General features: G+C 59.8%; 1 long non-coding RNA gene across 1 annotated transcript; it reads right to left on the bottom strand.

Moving 5' to 3' along the window:
• Window positions 1–2,163: 2,163 nt before the first annotated feature.
• On the bottom strand, window positions 2,164–7,308 carry LOC138439006 (uncharacterized). The gene is made up of 2 exons (XR_011256530.1): window positions 4,791–7,308; window positions 2,164–3,780 (listed from the first exon to the last, which is right to left on the bottom strand). It is a non-coding gene; the product is annotated as an uncharacterized lncRNA (long non-coding RNA).
• Between the last annotated feature and the right edge of the window lie 9,220 nt (window positions 7,309–16,528).

Raw genomic sequence — 16,528 nt, 5'->3', positions numbered from 1 at the left:
GAGAGGTGGTGATTCCCTGGCTCAGTTCATACTGATGGCTCTTCAAGTGTTACTGCAAAAAATATTCATCTCTGAAAAATCAGTGGTTTTTTTCCTTGTTGAAATGGGTGTTTTCCATCAAGTCAGATGAGAACGTCACCTTTGCCAATGGTTTAGATTTTAAACCACACTGAGCTCTGCAGACTCAAATGGGCTCTGCAAAGCTCATGGCACTTTAAGGAAGAAATGCACGGGTCTCCCCTGTGGTCGAGGGGTTTAGGACTCAGGACTTCCAATTCAGGGTGTGCTGGTCCAATCTCTGGTCAGGGAACTAGTCGCGCAGTTGTGTCTTTGCGACCCTGTGGACTGCAGCCCACCAGGCTCCTCTTTCCATGGGATTCCCCAGGCAAGAATACTGGAGTGGGTAGCCTTTCCTTTCTCCAGGGGATCTTCCCCACCCAGGGACTGAACCCAGGTCTCCCACATTGCAGGCAGTTTCTTTACAGACTGCGCCACCAGGGAAGCCCCAGATCCCACGTGCCATGGGACCAAAAAAAAAAAAAAATTCTTTTTAATCTGAAAAAGAAAAAGCAGACACACACACCCAGAGGCAGTCACTGCAGTGGAAATACGAGAGACTGCGGGGGTGTCAGCAATGGGACACCTCTTTTCTGCCCTGCGTTTAGGCACAGGAAGGGAGTCCGTGTGTAGCAGATCTGCCCTTTCATTCAGACCACCCCAGGATCCCCTGGTGTGTGCGGCTGGAAGGCACACCCGCTAGGGAGGATGCTCCTGGCCACCCCTGCTTCCTTCAGGGGCACACATTCCCCGCAGACACCTTCTGAGGAAAGCAAGCTTTAAGAGCCGCTGGGAGCACAGAATTCCAGTGAAGACATTTCTTTTCCTCTCATACTGTTAAAAGCTTGCAATGGGAATCAAAAAAGATGCCTGCTATTTTAAATACCTTTGCACACTCTCCTTTATCACAATGTATTCCCTAAAAAAGAAAAAAGACCCTGGCGATCGGGCAGCAGCCTAACTCCCTGGTGGCCCCCTTTATCATCAGAGGCCCGTGGGGAGCAGAGAGCCTGCACACGCTCGGTAGTGACAGAGGTGGGGAAGGCCTGGCTCCCGGAAGAGCGAGCCTCTCCCTGAGGATGGCTCGTGGCCGACGTCACCACTGCCTCCTCCCGCCAGGTGGCAGCACATGGAAACCCACCGGGCGTCCATGGCACAGTGCACGGCCCTCGTCCGCAGTCTTCAGGCCCGACGACTGCAGCACGGCCCCGCCTGGCTGCCCCCGCGCCCAGCAGCCCCAACCCGAGAGGACTCTGGGTCCCACTGGGCCGCCTCTGTGGGCTCTGTGTGGCTGTGACATACGGCGGTGTCGGGGTCCCCAGACCCTCCGCCCCAAGAGAGGAGCAGGCAGAGGCCTCCGTGTCACCAGCTGTGCGCCTGGGTCTGATGTCAGGCACGCGCGTGCACACTTGTGTGCACACACACACTCACGTGCAGGCTCACTGCTCTCCCTGCTGGCTTTCTCGCGCCTCAGGTGGGCAACCCCTGGGCTGGCGAGCGAGCAGCAGGGCATGTGTCCACTGCTCAGCTCCTGTCTCGGGAGTGCTCTCTACAAGAGCCAGCCGGATTCCGAAGTGTTTCCATGTTGGGCTTGAACAAGAACCAAGCGCGAGTGAACTCACACACAAAACAGACTCAGACACAAGCAGACTGATGGCCACCAAAGGGAGAGGGGTGGGGATAAGCCAGGAGTGTGGGGTTAACACAGACACACCGCTGTGCATGAAACAGGCAGCCATCAGGGAGCTGCTGTACCGCACAGGGACGTCTACCCCACAGTTCTAAATGACTTAGGAGGGAAAGGAATCTGAAAAATAGATACGGCGATAGTACCCGAGCCACGGCGCTGTATAACACAACGCTGTAGATCAAGTGTGTGTGTGTGTGCGTGTGTGTGTTAGTCCGTCAGCCGTGTCCAACTCTGTGCACCCCCATGGACCATAGCCCGTCAGGCTCCTCTGTCCATGGAATTCCCCAGGCAAGAAGACTGGAGTGGGTAGCCATCCCTTTCTCCAGGGGATCTTCCCAACCCAGGGATCAAACCTGGGCCTCCCAATTAAAAAACTAAAATTAAAAAAGAAACGCGAACAAGCACGCTGCAACAGCTCTGAAGGGGGTTCTCCACGGCTATTTCAGTGACATCCCGGAAAGGGCTATGACGTGAGAAGCATCCAGGACACGCACTGTTGAGTGGGAAGGCAGGATTCACACCTGTGTCTGTATGAGGATGCACTTTGTAACGAAACGTGTGCACAAACCTGCTCCCTAGCAGGAAGGAGTGTTCTGACGCTTTCACAAGAGCGCTCTCCATGATGGACTGCTAACGTGGCCTTCGTCCCCTTCCCCTGCTCTCCGGCTCCTCGTGAGCCAGGGTCTTTGTGACAGGGGCATGCCGTTAGCCGAAGGTTCTAGAGCCTGTGGCCTGGTGGCAGGGTTGACGGCTGCCTCTGGCGCTGGTGGGACTTTTAGAAGGACCAGGAAGCAGCACAGGCCAAAGAGGGGGGCTTCCACGAGGGTGGGAGAGGGGCTGCGGCAGGAGTCCCGCGCCCCGAGGGCAGGAGGGGGAAGGACGCAGGCCCGCGAGGACCTCCAACCTCAGCACAGGCCCCTCGTGCCCCACGCGGCCTTCCATGCCCTTGGCTTCCACTTTCTGAGGAGCAAGAGGTCGGTGGTGGCCCCCCCAGCTCCTCCCGCAGGAGGGGAGGGGAGGACGTCAGACGGCACGGTCCCCCCTCTTGGAGGGGTCGTGCCCTCGCTGACCCCGCTCATGGGCCGTGGTGTGCCTGGTGATGCAGACTCTGATTTCCTCCTCCAAAGGCACAGAGAGGGGCGCGCTGCCCAGGACGGGCCTGGTCTTGTCCTCCCTCTTCCCCCTTTCTCAGCGCCCACCCTGGGCACGGGGGAGCCCTGCTGCATCAAGGTCCGGGTCCCCAGAGCCTGTCCTCCGGAGACAAGCCGATGCTCAGAGCCTGGGCCCGCTTCCCACGGCTGCCCAGGACAGCCTCCAGGGTGAGCCCAGCCAGGGAAGCTGAGAACGTGACCTTTAGCCCTTGGCGCAGCAGGGGCTAGGGTTCAAGAGAGGTCAAGGATGACGGTGATCAGGCCCCTTGCCGCACTGTGAGGGCCCCAACTGCCCCTCTGGTCGCCCCATCCCTCATGCCAGGTGGAAGCTCTGAGCCCATTTGAAGCAAGAATGAGTCTCAAAGTCTCTGACCCAGAAATAAGAAGAGTGGGAAAAAAATTAAATAAAAAATCAGGGACAAGACAGAGAGTCGGGGGGTCCCTGCCAGAGGGACCGAATCAAGACAGAGTCACAAGTTGTGATGTTTTGTAAAGAACAAGTTGCCGAGGAGGCCTAAGCTGTGACCACGCCTCTCCCTCCTGCAGGCGTGGAGCCTGGAGCAGAGCAGGTAGACACCAGGGGCAGCTTCAGGCCAGACCTGGTCAAGCATGGACAGTCGAGCAGGCCGCCCAACGGCTCCAGTGTCCTCGTCTATAAAACAACGGTGGTGAAAGTGCCCCCACAGAGGGTTTTGTGACGATCAAACGAGGCCCCGAGTGCGGGAGGCTTACAGACAGCAAGCGCTGCGTCCCCGTGGGGCTGCGTCCCCGTGGGGCGTTAGTGATGGCACTGACCGTGCGGACACAGGCATCTAGAAGACACAGAGTTCCAGTCTGGGAGAAGTCTCCAAAAGGTGAGGGGCCAACAGAGTTCTGACCACCCTGGAATTCGAAAAAGAGGGGGAGGGGATCATTAGGAATCTGTTTAACCGAAAAAAGCAAAACCCACACCCTGCAGCCTACAGAACATTGTTGAAGGAAGTTAAAGGTCTGAATAAAAGTATCCTGTGATCACAGGTCAGAAGACACGGTGTTACTACGATGGCGATTCTCCCCAAACTCAGCTACAGATCTGATTCAGTTCTGATCAGAATCCCAGCTGATTGATAGAGTTTAAAAAATGAGAAACTGATTTAACATTCACATGAAACTTCAAGGGACCCAAAAAGAGCCAAGGCAGTGCCACTCCTGCCGCTAGAACGCATGCCGCTGGAGACGAGCGTCCCCGCGTGCCCAGAGAGAGGCCCGTCTGAGCCAGCAGGGACCAGGCCCCGCCACAGAGCCAGAAGCCTCAGGCTCAGCGGGACTCGCGCTGCCTTGGTGGTGCCCAGTGGGACTGATGGGTTTACAGGCAGGGACAACGTGCCGCGCCGCTGACATCCTGCTCGCCCACGGTCAGGGGCGTGGAGAAGGAAGGCGGCGTGCAGACTGCAGAGGCGGACAGACAAGGCGCAGCGGGACAGAGGGCGGCTCCGCACAAAGGCTGGGCACCGCGACCGAGAGGCGGGCCTCTGCCCGAATGCACCGAGGTTGGACCGAGTGGCCGTCAAGATTCCATCTGCTTTCGCCTCCAGTGTGAACACAGTGGCAGGTCCCTGGTGCCAAATACTCGATGAACCCCTGTCTGGGCCGGACTCGGAAATGAATGGTCAGCCATCAGCAGGGCCCTGCCCACCTGGGAGCAGCCAGTACCGGCCCCCGCCGGGGGTGCTTTTTCTGCTTTCCCAAGGGCCCCCCACCCAGCGGGAGCTCCTCGAGCCAGGATCTGGGTGTGAAGGCAAAAGGTCCAGATGGTGCGGCCAGGACAGAGTGTGTCCAGGGCAGGTGCCCGCCCTCCCGGGTTTGGGGGGACCCGAGGCTGGGACACGATGGGGAAGCCTGACTCGGGTCACCTGGATGGGACTCGCTGGACTGAGTCACTGAAAATTCACTGTTGCCGAGCTTGCTTTCTTTCCGACACTTCCCTTGGTCTCTAAGTTTCTGTGTAGGAAGCAGCAGGATCTAGAGGAATTTAATCATTGAACGGCATCCGCTTTTAAAAAGAAAATTTTAAGTAATTAAAAAATACTCAGATCTCTCCTTCCAACCCACCCCCCTCCCCGGAGCAGAGGCCTCAGCATAAGAAGCAGGAGAACCCAGACGGAGCAGAGCTTGAAGTGGGAGCTCCCCACACCACGTTCCCCAGCCCTCAGCCGCAGCCCCCGCTCCCGGCTCAGCTGGCGAGGAGCCCACGCCCGCTGCAGGCAGACAGCTGGGAGGACAGGCCCTGCGGCTCCTGGGCCAGGGTGCTCGTGTGCTCGCAGACGCCCAGGCCTCTGCCCTGGCCAGCCGGCCCTCCCAGCCCCACCTCGTTGCGCGCCCCTGCACGCCCTGGAATCTCTCTCCCCTTGAGAGGATGCTAATCTTGTGGGCCCAGGCCCCATCCCACTCATGACTCCTCTTCACCTTCATCACGTGACTCCCTGAAGGCCCCGTGGCGGGTCAGGGCCCCAACACAGGGCGCCGGGGGCCCTCCAGGCCCCTGTCTTCGAGCCTGCCCAGGGGATGGCCGTGCCTGCCCGTGTCCTCAGGAGGCTCCGGTCCAGCTATCGCTACAGACCCGCCCTGGGGCCCCAGGGCACCTGCCTCTGACACTTAGGACAGCCTCCTTCTAGCTCTGCCCCTGTGTGCAGGGTCAGGGGGCCCAGGTGAGGGGACAGCACCCGAGGAAAGGGGGTGGCAGGCGGGCGGGGGCAGGGGAGGCAAGGGGACGGGCCCTCCAGGACCAGAAGTCCCTGCTGGCTGGTGACAGCCCTCCTGGAAAGGAATCTGCCCGAGCAGGCGTCTCTGCCCTGGGGACACCAGGAACCCATGCCTGAGCTCTGAGCGCGGGCGCCCTGTCCACGCAGGGAGGGCACAGGTGCTGCCCTCGAGGAGACGTCTGCAGCCCATCAGCAAAGCGGGGAGCAGAGGCTTCTTCCCGCCCCGTCTGGCTCTTCTGCGTCTCACCGCCACTAGCTTTGTCACCTGTTGCACTGGGGGTCCCCCGTCTGACTTGTTGGCTCAGCTGCACCCCCAGGCACTCACACTTCTGTCGGACGCGCCTCCTGTCACGCGGTGACCCCACAACTGCCCTTGGTGGGGGCGGCTCATGTGCGCGGAGTTGGGGCCAGCCCCGCCCACCATCCGCCCATCGAGGGTCTCTGCCCCTGAGCCACTGGGCAGGCCCCTGACCAGGGTCTCTCTCTATCTCTCAGTCTCTCTCTCATCGTGATTTCTAAGCTGGCAGAAGGAGAGTGCTCCCAGCCTGACGACCACAGCAAGGCCGGGGCTCCTGGGCCAGCGGTAGTGTCGCCCGACCCAGCTGATGGCAGCCACACTTGGTTCCTCGGGAACTGGAGGGGCTGGAATGGTGGTCATGCAGGGCGGAGGCCGGCCTCCTCTGCCCCCTCCCCTCCAGGCCCCCCGCTTCCCCACAGAGTGACGGCCCAGGGCAGGGGGCACCTAGCCTGCCTGGCTCCCAGCAGCTCCGCAAAGCTCAGCACTCACCTCCCCAGGGCTGGGTGCCCACACCAGGCAATGCCTGGAGTCCCATCTCCCCCAAGTGACCCCTGGGGACATTTGCAGCTGCCCACTGGCAGTGGCTGAACACGGGAAAATAGTGGTGGGGATGCAATAATGCTCCCAGAGACGTCCAGCACTGACCACCGGAGCCGGGGGCACCCTCGGCAGTGGGCAAAGGGTCTCGGCAGATGGCAGGGGCTACGGCTGCACCCCGCTGACCGCAGCTCCCCTCGAAGGCTGAGGGGCTCCTGGAACAGGCACTGGGGAGCGGACACAGGAGGAGAGGTCAGGCGGTGGGGGCCACTTGCTGGGCCCTGTGGGGCCCCAGGAGGAGCTGGCAGCCTGGGGGAAAAGATGCCCGCGTCGGGGAGGAAGTGACTCCTGTGCTCCGGCCCCAAGACCAGGACCACACAGCCCCGTGGCCTCCTCCTGGAGCCCACAGCCCAGCCCCGCCCCAACGCCTCCCTCAGCCACAGGCCTGTGTGAGTGTGAGCACGCGCTCGCACGCTGGAGGACGTGGGCAGAGGCCATCGCGATGGGGACGAGGCAGCAGCACTTCACGAGGGCAAGACGCCACTGAGGGAAGGACAGAGAGCTGGCAAGACGGACACACGCCGCCCTCGTCAGGATGGCAGTTCCATGGGAGCCGGGCGTGATCCAAGGATTTAGGAAGGCTGGAGCGCGAGGGCTGCGCTGGTCTCCCGGTGGGATGACGGGCGGGGGCTGGTTGCCTGTGCTCACACGTGTGGCGCAAGGTCTGGGCCACGACCGGGACACGTGGGGCTAACGCCTGACTCCTCCTGCACGAGTGGCCCGTGTGGAGGCCGGCGTGATCCTTGTGAGCGCCCCCTCGAGGACCGCTCGGAGAGCCAGTGACGGCGTCGACCATCTCTCTCACTGAGCGCCCCACCGCACCCCCACCGGCCCCCGCCACCAAGCCCCACCGCGCCCCCACTGCAGTCCCCACCACGCCCCACCGCACCCTCGCAGCGCATCACCATGCCCCCACCGCGCCCCACCGCGCCCCCACTGCACCCTCGCAGCGCATCACCATGCACCACCATGTCCCTAGCACGCCCCACAGCAGTCCCCAGCACGCCCCACCGCGCCCCACCTCGAGAGGCTGCCCAACCTGTGGTGCCCTCCCCTCCACTCGCCAGGCTCCCTGGTGAGCCCCTGGCTGTTCCCAGGATCAAGCGCTCTCAGCCAAGCACAGAGTCCTCAGCCCGCCGTCCTCCCAGGTGGCCACCGCGCAGGCGCGCAGCTGGACACGTCACGTGCCGTGACCCTGTGTTTCGCCATGTGGTACCTCGGGGCCAGCAGGGGCTGCGAGCACCTCTCATCCAGGCGATGGTGCCACAAGAGACGCCGCGGAAAACCCAGGCCTGTGGGTCAGCGAATCCTGCCTCTTCGTCTCGAGAGGCTCTCCAGGACCGTCCAGCAGGGACCACGCTTCCCCGTGACAACGGCGCATCGTCTGCGGAGAGCTTCCCCTGACCACTCACCCCACGCGACCACTTGGCCGGATTCCGGTCCCCACCTAGGAGCGCGAGGACTTCAGACAAACCTGGACTCTGCTCTGATTCCAGCCGCTGCCATCAGCTCGGGCCCACCAGCCAGGCCTGATCACAAAGGTGGCTGCAAGCCGGGGCTTCACAGCCTCCATGGAGCCGCAGGAACGGAGCCCCCCTCCCCGACCAGGAGGGCGTCGGGCGTCAGCCTCCTCCGCGTTTCTCTGCAAAGGCTCCAGGCACCTGCTACCCTGGACGTCGTGCACCGTCCAGCAAACGCTCGCGTCCTGGCTCCAGGCTTCAAGACCAGCAAGGCTTCTCCAGACATCCCCTGCTTAGACCACCCTACCAGTTCCTTCCACCCTGAAAAAGAAGGGTTTCAGCAAAAACCACTGGAAAAAAAGAAAAGGAAAATTGTGAGTGCTCCCCACAGACTCGGTTGTCAGTTTTTTTGCTGTGATCAACATCAACGCTCAAGACATACAATGTTTCTGTGTCATCAGAGCCACATTTAGGAAGGAGACAGGATGCTCAATTCTGGGAAATCTCCGGAGTCACTGGCACCCACTGTGGCAGAGGCGAGTCAGCCGGCACCCAGGCTGCGTCCCCGCCACTGGCCGCCCAGGGTCAGCTCACGTAAGTGCGAAGGTGTACGTGTTAGTCGCTCAGTCGTGTCTGACTCTGCGACCCCGTGGACTGCAGCCCGCCAGGCTCCTCTGTCCATGGGATTCTCCAGGCAAGAGTGCTGGAGTGGGTGCCCTTTCCCTGCATCTACTTCAGCTTTCAGTGGTTTCTACATTATCTATCATTCTCAACGCTTCATAAATGGCTTTAAAATGTGATGAACACCTGGGAGGTGCCACAGACACCCTTAACCACACACACAGCCTTAACCACACACACAGCCTTAACCACACACACAGCCTTAACCACAGACACCCTTAACTACACACACAGCCTTAACCACACACACAGCCTTAACCACAGACACCCTTAACTACACACACAGCCTTAACCACACACACCCTTAACCACACACACAGCCTTAACCACACACACAGCCTTAACCACACACACAGCCTTAACCACACACAGCCTTAACCACACACACAGCCTTAACCACACACACAGCCTTAACCACACACACCCTTAACCACACACACAGCCTTAACCACACACAGCCTTAACCACACACACAGCCTTAACCACACACACAGCCTTAACCACACACACAGCCTTAACCACACACACAGCCTTAACCACACACACCCTTAACTACACACACAGCCTTAACCACACACAGCCTTAACCACACACACAGCCTTAACCACACACACAGCCTTAACCACACACACCCTTAACCACACACACAGCCTTAACCACACACACAGCCTTAACCACACACACAGCCTTAACCACACACAGCCTTAACCACACACACAGCCTTAACCACACACAGCCTTAACCACACACACAGCCTTAACCACACACACAGCCTTAACCACACACACCCTTAACCACACACACAGCCTTAACCACACACACAGCCTTAACCACACACACAGCCTTAACCACACACACCCTTAACCACACACACAGCCTTAACCACACACACAGCCTTAACCACACACACCCTTAACCACACACACAGCCTTAACCACACACACAGCCTTAACCACACACACCCTTAACCACACACACAGCCTTAACCACACACACAGCCTTAACCACACACACCCTTAACCACACACACAGCCTTAACCACACACAGCCTTAACCACACACACCCTTAACCACACACACAGCCTTAACCACACACACAGCCTTAACCACACACACCCTTAACCACACATACACCCTTAACCACACACACAGCCTTAACCACACACACAGCCTTAACCACGCACACAGCCTTAACCACACACACCCTTAACCACACACACAGCCTTAACCACACACACAGCCTTAACCACACACACACACACCCTTAACTACACCACATTTTGACTGATGACCACGTTTTGATGACTACTCCATCTCTGGTGATGTCTAGGACATGAATTCCTTGGGGAATTTCCTGGGGCAGCTATAATGACCACTATTTCTATCAAATTTAAAACGTATAGATTGTTAATCCATGTCCCTGAAAGTAGTAACAAAAGTATATATTTCAGAGCAAGAACCATTTCACCCCAGGGATCTTATTTTATGAAATGCTTGCTTGCCAAAGACCACAGTTTACTTTTTACACTTTCATTGAATGACTGACATTTGGGACATCCCCTAATTAACTCCAGCTCTTTCTAAGCCGGCTGCGATAAACATAACCTGTGCCAAGATCAGAGCCGTCAGTTCTGGCAAGTCCACAGCCAGGATGAAGGGGAGACACACACGTGCACAGAGTTCGGTTCTGCCAGGGAACCCACTGGGGGGGCGGAGCCTGGGCTTCTGATTGGACGACAGACATCGTATCAAAGTCTGCAAACGTAGACTGTATATAAGGAAGAGAGCTTGGGAGATGTGCAGACAGCCTCTGAACCCGCAATGGAGCTGGCCGCCTGGCTCTAATGACACGTGTTTAGCTGGCAGATAAGACTGTCTTTATAGTCTCTCGAGACGGCTGGGACTCACAGAGAAGGGCCCGTCAATGCAGCTGAAGATTAGAAGAAAGTAGATTTAAGAGCCCAGGGGCAGAGGGAAGAAGTCTCCAGCCCACCCTCTACCTCCTCATCTGGAATCTGGACGACAGGGTGCTGTGACGGCCCGGCCCCCTCCCACCAACCCCCCGGGATCAGAAAGGTCTGGCTGGAGTCTCAGCAGGGAGGGTGGAGTCAGGAGACTCTCAAGGCTCCAGATCAAGCAAAGCTGCCACCACGATCCAGAAAGATGCCTGAATCCCATCCTCACTGCCACACGCTGTGCTCTCAAGGCAGACAGTAAGCCCTCTGCGCATCGGACTGCAGTTCACAGGGGAGTCTGATATTATTAACAACTGATGCCATACATCAGCTGACTGGCATCAAAACGGAAGCCTAGGGACCTCGCTGGTGGTCCAGGGGTCAAGAATCTGCCTTCCAATGCAGGGTGCTGACCTCCTCCGTGCCGCAGAGCAATCAAGCCACGCGCTGCAACCAGAGAAAGCTGAGCCCCGCAGTGAAGACCCCGCACAGCCATCAAAACAAAACCGGAAGCCAGTCTCACCGAAGGATGTGTTTCCCTGACTGACTGGTGGCCGGGAGGTCTTCTCCGTCCGAGTTTGGATCAGGAGGTTGTTTTGAGGACGAGGCCATGGCAGGCTTGCCGAGCGCTGCAAGCATTTCCTAGTCCTCCCAGGCGTTTACATGGGACTGTGCGGCGGGGTGGGGGTGGCGGGGTCCTGGTTAGGAGTGGGGCAGCTCGGGCCTGGCCTCTGCCTGTTTCCCCTCTGCTTTGTTTCTTTCCATCTCGGTATCAAGAACAGCCTGGTAGGGAGCCAAGGACGGGGCCACCAGGTGTCACCCTCTCTGATGTCGCCGTGTCAGGAGCAAGACACGCCGTGCACTGAGGTGACAAGACACACAAAACCGAGGGGTTCGGTATGAGGATGTTATACCACACCCTGGAGAAACAGCTAATCAGTCGTAAAAGTTCGGATTAATGAAACAGCTGCGTGTTTGCACCAAAGGCTTCAGAAACAGTTCAAGAGAGCTTTGGTCAAGCACAGAGGCACACGCCTCCTGTGTGCTCCCAGACCGCAGGCATGCTGGGGGCCAGGTCACGTGAACAGCCCCTGCAGCCACGATGACCGCGCTCTAGTGCAGGTTTGGGCAGACTCGGCGTTTTCTCCTTGTTGCCCCCTAGTAGGGGACAGGTGTAGGGTGCAGAGGGTCACAGGATTATTTTAGCTAGAAGGTGCTAGATACATTAACAACCAATTTTATTTTTTTCCCATTAGCCCAGAAAACTAGAAATGACCATTTTCAAATGTTATTTGAGTAAAAGATGTAGAAATGTTCTTGGCGTGAGTGTAGGGAAAAATCTAGAACTTTCGTTAGAGCCAAATTTTACCTTTGGAAGAGTTCTTGTGAGCCCTTTGATGTGTTATTTATAACACGGTGAGACTAGATGGTAAATGTTGAATGAGAAAGCTCCCTGCTCTCCAGTAAAATAATTATACTCCACCAGGGGACAGGAAACCCTGTGGCCCCCCACTTGGACTCACTTTAGCTTTGATCAACTTCAACATTATTACAGCGTCTGATTTACTGATTTGCTCTATCGTGTGTGCCTGTGTTCATGTGTGTTATATGTGTGCATGTGTGTATGTGCAGGACGTGTGTGCGTGTCTAGGTGTGCACGTGTGTGCATGTGTGTGCAGGTATGTGTCTGCATGTGTGCATACCTGTGCACAGGTGTGTGTGTGTGCAGGTGTGTGCGCGGGTGTGTGTGTGCAGGTATGTGTCTGCATGTGTGCATACCTGTGTGTGCAGGTGTGTGTGCACGTGTGCAGTTATGTGTGCATACCTGTGTGTGCAGGTGTGTGTGTGTGCAGGTGTGTGCACGGGTGTGTGTGTGCACAGGTGTGTGTGTGCGCAGGTGTGTGTGTGCGCGGGTGTGTGTGTGCACGTGTGCAGTTATATGTGTGCATGCCTGTGTGTGCGAGTATGCATGTGCGCATGCGTGTGCATGTGCGAACATCTGTGCGCATGCGTGTGCATGCGTGTGCGAGTATGCACGTGTGCGTGTGTGCGTGCCCGTGCCTGTGCATGTATTCATACCTGTGTGCGTGTGCGCAAGCATGCATGTGTGTGGATATCTGTGTGCGTGTTGTGTAGGGGTGTGTGCATGCATGTCCAAGTATGTGCAGTCTGCACTGGTTGGGGCAGAGGTGGGGGGGGCGCTCCTGCCCAGTCGTTTTCCTTTACGGAGGCGCCCTCTTGTGGCCACATGAAATATTGCGCCACAGCCGTCTTGCACACTTTTCTCTGCGATGACCTTGGATAAGGAAAAATTCCCTCTAAGCTGCATAGCCACATGAGAACTTTCAGGAAATACTTGATGTGGGTTTTTTTAAGTGGAGATGTTGGAGTGTTATGGCACGGGAGCCACATTCTAAGCTAGGATCTCCCAGATGGGGCCGCAGGCAATGGACTGGCAGGTGACGGACTGACCAGGGTGATGGGGCCAGGGGGTGACTCAGGCCGTGGCAGCCATGCCCCCGCTCCCCCTGGGCCCCCCCAGCGCCCCCGCCTCCCTCAGGATGCCAGTCACCGCCAGGCCCTGGGGGGACTAGGGGCGTGGTGGGCGGGCAGCTGTGGCCCACAGGCAGCAGAATGCTTGCGCCCGGCCTGGCCCTGCGCCCAGGCTGCTCGGCCCGGCGGGCATTCTTGGTGCTGCCCCTCACCCCAAGCCCCGCTCCAGGCTCCTCTCTCGTCAGGCGTCCACCAGGCCTGCGTGGTGCTGCCCGCGGGTGGTCGAGACGGTGGGGGAGCAGGCCCTCACGGGCTCCTCAGGGATGAGCACCGAGGAGGAGGGGGCAGAACCCACAAGGTGTCAGGTGATGAGGACCTCAAGGCCACCGGAAGACACCGGTGTCACCGCCTTTGGAGCAGCGGGTGCTCACGGTGAGAGTGAGTGGGCAGAGGAACTACCCCGCCGCCCACAGCCCCACCCCGACCTGGCTCCCTCTGTCCAGCTTGGGCCTGAGCTCAAGGGGTGCCTGTGACACGGGGAGGGGCCCTCACAGGTGAGCCCGCCCTGCCCTCCGCGGGCAGACACGGCCCCCAGGGCCGGCCCACCAGCACACAGCGGGCGCTGCGGGAGGGGGCAGGGGCCCCAGCCCCTCTCCCCTGCCTGCCATGTCCAGGCCAGGCTGGCTCTGCCGGCCGCAGCACCACGCCCGGACTCTGCCTGTCCTGGAGGCTGCCCTCCCCTGGCCCCCATCCCAAGGCCCCCGTCCTCTCGCCCAGACCCTCCTCCCCGCGAGTTCTCACCGCCCGGCTCCACCCACCTGCCTCCTCGGGGCCGACTCCGCTGGCGTGGCAGCAAGGCCTGCACTCCCTTGCACCCAGGCCGCGGCGGGAGCCGGGCAAGGCCGTGGGGCCTGCTCGTCCCACTCGAACAGCCGTGAGCGTGTCCCGAAGGGCTGCAACATCGGCCGGCACAGACACGCCGCCCCTCTGCTCACAGGCCACAGCCTCCTGCTCCGGGTCCTGGGAGGACCCCCGCTAGATGCACACCTCCCTCAGTCACCCAGAGCATCCTGGGCCGTCCGGGTATTTGAGACTAAACAGAGAAAGGGACTCTGGTTTTTAGCTGTCACCTGGGGTGTCCTTGGAGGAAGCCAGGGAATGAGCAGTATTCTGAGCACTGGTATTAACACGTCGGAAAACACACAGCGTGCCAGGCCTTTGCTGCGCGCTGGACCTCAGGGAAAACCGCCTCTGCAGAACCAGCTGAGGGCGCAGAGAGAATGCGGCGAACACTCAGAGGTGAGAGGAGACGGCGCCAGGCCTCGGCCAGAGGATCTGGCGGGCAGACCGTGTCCTTCTCCACGGCCCCCAAGGGCCTGCCGCCCCCAGTCCCAGGGGGCACAGGACACAGGCAGGGCCCGGGCGGGTCACCCCCAGGGACAGGCCGCATTTTGGAGGCCTGACTGGTGGACACAGGGTCACCCCGGGGCCTGCCCTCTCCCGCCTGGGCCCCATCATACAGCAAGGAGCCCTCCGCCCAGAAGCAGGCCTCTGGGCCAGGGGTACGGCCAGCGTTCCGGCCAGCCCCAGCCCTTCCTCCAGAGCCCACCGCCCGGCCGGACCCACACATCACGTGCCCTTTCCGGGGAACAAGAGACCCATCTCACTGTCGTCCGTGGCTGCCCAGTCACTGTGTGAACAGCTACTCGCCCAGAGAAACAGTCATTTCTGTGCCATAAAACGGAATTCCGCTTGTTCACTAAAAAGGAATGCTGTTGATCAAGCGAAACCTATGAAGCCCCGGACACAAAGTCGAAGGGTCGCCTGATGCACTGGGGCCCTGGGGAGCCGCTCCCCTGGGCTGCTGAGGGAACACGGCCGCACACTCAACCCGCCCCCGCTCCAGGCCGCAGTCAGAGCTGCTGGGCCCGGGCGTGGACAGAGTCCGTCCGCTTCTCCTGGGAAAGAAGCCAGTGGTGTTGACAGAACAGCTGAGCCGTGTTCTGGCGAGCATCAGCGGGGCGGGGGTCCACCTGAGAGCCGGGCGCCCGTCAGCAGCAGGTCCGGGGCTGGCACCCACCTGCTGACCGGCCCACGTGACCCCGCCTAGGGTTGCCTTGAGCTGGGTGGAAACCCCGACTGTGAGACGGCGCTTCCACACGCGACCCTGACCCCCACCCCAACACGGGGCGGCTCCTGACCCCCACCCTCACTCTGCAGACTCAGCTGCAACCCCTGTGGATGCGGCAGGCAGGGGTGCGGCCAGGTGCCCTGGGCACAGGGAAAGCCAACAGAAAACCTGGGCCTCCCAGCGTGGCAGCGGGGTCTGGGCGAGCCGTGGGGGCAGCAGAAGTGGGGGGCCCACTCTGAGGGCCCGTGGCACGTGGGAGGAGGGCGGCCAGATGGGCCGGGTCAGGACCCCTGCCAGCCGCCACGTGGGCCCAGAGTGGACCCAGCGCCACCCGCGGAGGACGGATGCCCTGCTGCTCAGACGTCAGGACGCAGGCGGCTTGCAGCTCAGCGACAGCGACCCAGGCATCCAGCCCTCCTGGGACCGATGGACAGGCAAGCGTGGTCCCCTGACGCAGACGCTCCTCAGCCCCCCGGAAGGGCCTGCCCGGGGACACAGGCCAGTCGCAGGAGCACAGACCCTGCGGGCCTCTCCTCAAAGGAGGCCCTGGAGCCCCTGAATCAGAGACAGGAAGGAGGATGGGGCGGGGTCGTGCTGTTGGGGACACTTTAGGAATACGAGGACGTCTGGGAAGGATGGTGGGACGTCTGCCCAGCGTGTAAAGGTGCTGAACGTCCTGAGCTACTCAGTGAAAACTGGCTAATACGGTAAATTCGCTCATCGGCACCGGAAGGGCTGATGCTGAGAAGCTCTAGTAGTTCAGCCACCTGATGGAAAGAGCCTACTCTTTGGAAAAGACCCTGATGCTGGGAAAGACTGAAGGCAGAAGGGAACGCCAGAGGACGAGATGGTTGGGTGGCATCACCGACTCGATGGACATGAGTTTGAGCAAGCTCCGGGAGTTGGTGACGGACAGGGAGGCCTGGCGTGCTGCGGTCCATGAGATGGCAGAGTCGGACACGACTGAGCGAACGAACATCAGTATTTCACCGAGACTAAAAACAAAACTCCAAGCAGCTCAAGGCCCGCTGACAGCTCCTCCGAAGGCAGAGCCGGGCCCCCCAGCCTGGTCTCCCAAACGCGGCCATTCATCCATTCGCTCCTGTTCGTCAAGACACACGGGTTGAGCAGCCCCCCGCGAAGCCCCGGGCTGGGCGTGGCCTGGCAGGGTCCCAGGCCAGGCCCCTCTGATTCTGCGGTAGAGGCAGGGCTGTCAGGGTCTCCAGTTATTGGCCGAGGCCTCTGGCTCCATCACTGCCGGCCCGGTGAGGGTC

This window comes from Ovis canadensis, chromosome 4, assembly GCF_042477335.2.
Source record: "Ovis canadensis isolate MfBH-ARS-UI-01 breed Bighorn chromosome 4, ARS-UI_OviCan_v2, whole genome shotgun sequence".
Lineage (NCBI taxonomy): Eukaryota > Metazoa > Chordata > Mammalia > Artiodactyla > Bovidae > Ovis > Ovis canadensis.
This window is presented reverse-complemented; position numbering and strand designations above follow the sequence as displayed.